Source organism: Pyxicephalus adspersus, chromosome 9 (assembly GCF_032062135.1).
Source record: "Pyxicephalus adspersus chromosome 9, UCB_Pads_2.0, whole genome shotgun sequence".
In the NCBI taxonomy this organism is placed as follows: Eukaryota; Metazoa; Chordata; class Amphibia; order Anura; family Pyxicephalidae; genus Pyxicephalus; species Pyxicephalus adspersus.
In genome coordinates, this window is record NC_092866.1 from 25,828,891 (window position 1) to 25,832,591 (window position 3,701).

A 3,701-nucleotide genomic window follows, 5' to 3' on the forward strand; every position below is an offset into this window, starting at 1 on the left:
GGGTGTGATGGGTGTATAGGCCTCTGGGTGTGATGGGTGTATAGGCCTCTGGGTGTGATGGGTGTAGAGGCCCCTGAGTGTGATGGGTGTATAGGTCCCCGGGTGTCATGGGTGTATAGGCCCCCGGGTGTGATGGGTGTATTGGCCCCCGGGTGTCTCATGGGTATATAGGGACCCGGGTGTGATGGGTGTATTAGCACAGACTACAGCAGCAAAGCCAGCTGGACTAATATTTGCTAGGGTGATCATAAAAGGCAAAGCTAATGATGTCAGAGACTAAATACATGTTATAACAATAAGGTTTAGTCATATAAACAACAGTCAGTAGAATTTTTGTAGTGCCATGTAAAAGGTTTTTATACAATGGAAGTAATATATAATAAAATGATAGTAAAATAAATATTAATGATGTGGCATTTACTTAATCATCTTGAAAGCTAAACTCCAGCTTTATCTTTAGTCTTGTACAGTTGCACCCCTATTGTATGCTCCTCTGCCATACTGTTTTTTACTCTGATTTTAGTGCACAATGTGAGCTTTTCAAAGTATACATTAGAAACTGCATAAACTTCACCTAATTTTTTGGTCTGGAGAATATCCATTAGCTATCACTTCAGATGAACTGTCTCTTACTTGCAACATTCATTTATTTGATTTCAGTTCTGTCAATCATGGAGGATCAGAATGACTTGTGGGCTATATCTAGGATAGTCTTTTTATTTTTCTTGAAGCAATGGAGCTTTTTCCACCAGCCAGGAATTACATGTAGTACACCAAGTAATGTTATCACTGGGTCTATAAAGAGGTACTTAAGGGGAGAGAGGTGAACCAAAGAAGTAAAATTGTAAGCAGTTTAAACTTTGGTTTAAGCAGCTTATAAATATGAGATAATGCTGAATCAAGCAACGGACTCTATGGTGGCTGGCAAGTAACTGTTGTATGGCAGCTTTTGGAGGTACCAATAATTAGGCAGTTTAAAATTCCTGTCCTGATTCTGTTGTTTTTCTCCTAGATAAGAGACACAAGCAGTGTCTGTCTGTGTCAACCCCCACCCCCCCATTCAGGATCACTGACATAATTTTACTGAAGCATTATTCCCTTAAATAGACTATATTTGCAAAAAAGAGGAAGTCATATATAAAGTGATGTATGCTACTAATTAATAAGAAGTTACAACATACAAACTGCAAAATTAACATGACATTTGTATGGCAATGAAAGCTTTATATTATGCAGAATTCACAGAATGCTGTTCCCTCTAGATTATTATTATTATTATTATTAATATTATTATTAAACAGGTTTTATATAGCGCCAACATATTATGCAGCGCTGTACATTAAATAGGGGTTGCAAATGACAGAATAATACAGACAGTGATACAGGAGGAGAGGACCCTGCCCTGAAGAGCTTACAATCTAGTAGGTGAGGGAATTTACCCACAATAGGAGGGGAGATATAGATCTTCCATAGTGTTGAAAGCTAAAGCACTACTTAACCCTTCCTGAAGAAACTCACACCTGGAAATCTATTAAAAAAAAAAATCTATCAGGGAGCTGCCCTGCACCAAAAAGTTTAAGTTATTTGGGCTTTTAAGCCCCATTCAGATGTCAGATTGATGTAGCTGGTAATTATATTGCGATCATTTTCCAGTGACAGATGAACGAACAAGCGTTGTACACACCGCTCTGTTCTGTTCTATGGAGAAAGGAGGGAGGAGGACAGGCGACACCCCACTGTGTTCTCCTCCATAAGAAAGCATATAATTTTTTCCTGGTCGGTTATGCAGCAATACCCCAGGGCAGATGGATCTTGAATGATGTTAGGGGTACGCTGTACACACATTTCATTTTTGCCCAAGATGAGCACAGCCATTCATCTCAAGTAAAGATCATCTGACATGTATATGAAGCTTTATTCTATAGGATTATTACTTTTCTACTGTACCAATATCTAATTATTACTGATGTTTCATTTTATTATTTCGAAGTAAAAACCTATTTAACTATGCATAAGATCAAGTAACCTGGAAGAATTTATGTGTGGAGATGCACATTTACAGAGATAAATCACTAAGCATTTAGCATAAATAAAAGAAGGGAGACTCCATAAAAGAAAGGCAGACCCTCCCTAAGCAGTGAAAAAACATTACTGTTTAACAACAACATGAATAAAAAGATTAAGGTAATTTTAGACAGTTAAAAGTCCCACATATATAAACAGAACACAATATTATAATATGTACAATAAAGTTGTCTTTCTCTTAACACTTACAGATAGCAATTTCCTTCTTGAAATGAAAAGAATTACACAACAGATGGTTTTGTTTTCAACATGGCAAGCCTTTTTGTGCAGCCTGTTCTCCCCCTCCTTCTTCCTCTTAGTCTCTTAGAACTCCTCCTATTAACCTGATCTTTACCTACTAAATTCTTTATAATTCTGTGAAGAACAGCAACTGGCATTGTTCACTGTAATATAGCATATAAATAAATTGCTCTGTACAAATACAAGCTAAGTGGAACAAGTGAGAAACTTTTGATAGTGTAGTACTATTTTAGTAGAAATAATGGAAAATAAATAATATAAATCCTTTTACTGGCATGCTGTAAATAAATGTGGGGGTAAAAAATTAAACTTTTTCCAAATTTAATTGTATCTCCGGTCACTGCTGACACTGGCAGATAAAGCCTAAGACTTTTTCTCTGTTAGATGAGTAAGTAGTTATGGAGTGAGGTTTGGATTTTTATACCATTACCAAATTTTGCAGCTTAGAATGGTCATGCATTTATAAAATCTTCATGTGAAAAAAAAAATTGGAGAAGATAAACCACCAAAGTGCAAGGGGCAGCTATCTCTGCCCACTATCTCACCACCTTGGTGTTCCCGCTTTGGGTCTGCTTCAGTAAATCCACCAATGGCAAGCATTCGTTGGATGCTGGCTGGATGTTGTGAGCTGTTTTCAGTACTTGTTACTAGCTGAAGTTTAACCATCTGATGCGGAGGACAATTCAAGCATAATTCAAATAAAAGTAGATTTTTGCAATGCTGGTAGAATATTCCATTGCTAGGACAATATTTCTACTGGTAAAGGAATCATTCTACTAGAACAGGGGTCAGCAACCTTTACTATCAAAAGAGCCATTTTGCCTCCTCTTCCACTAAAGAAAAATAGTCTGGAGCCGCAAAACATAACAAGGTTTTTCCCTCTTTACTTGTTGGACACTAGTGTCTTGGGAGGAAGGGGATCCCCCATCAGAGATCTCCCCGCGGCAGCCGAAGGGAGCCACAACAAGGAGGCTGAAGAGCCGCAGGTTGCAGACCCCTGTACTAGAAGAATATTCTACCAGCAATTGAACTGAGAGAAAAGAGTAAACCGTTCAACACTAACCATATAGTTCTAATGTCATGCTGACATCACCCCAATCTACACAGGTACTGATGCCCAATAAACTAAGCAGCCAGATATTTGGGTAATTGACAGCCAATGGGAGTGTAGAGCTTCTGTTAATCACCCTGAACAGGTTTGGGGCAAAGTATCACTGCAAAGCACTGTTAGGCTATATTCACACTGGCCATGAGGTTACAGGTGCCTCTACATGTAGTTTATCTCAGTGGCAGCCCCATAGAGGACGGGAACCGTATTTATCACCACTGCATAAATATGCATGACCAGCAACACTGCACCAGCATTCATGACTCTC

At 38.5% G+C, this 3,701-nt stretch overlaps 1 protein-coding gene across 1 annotated transcript in view; it reads right to left on the bottom strand.

Moving 5' to 3' along the window:
- LPCAT2 (lysophosphatidylcholine acyltransferase 2) overlaps positions 1-2,371 on the bottom strand; it is a 50,031-nt gene extending 47,660 nt beyond the window's left edge. The window contains exon 1 of the mRNA XM_072422753.1: positions 2,275-2,371. The gene's annotated coding sequence lies outside the window, so the exon portion shown is untranslated. The remainder of the gene's footprint in view (positions 1-2,274) is intronic.
- Positions 2,372-3,701: the final 1,330 nt, after the last annotated feature.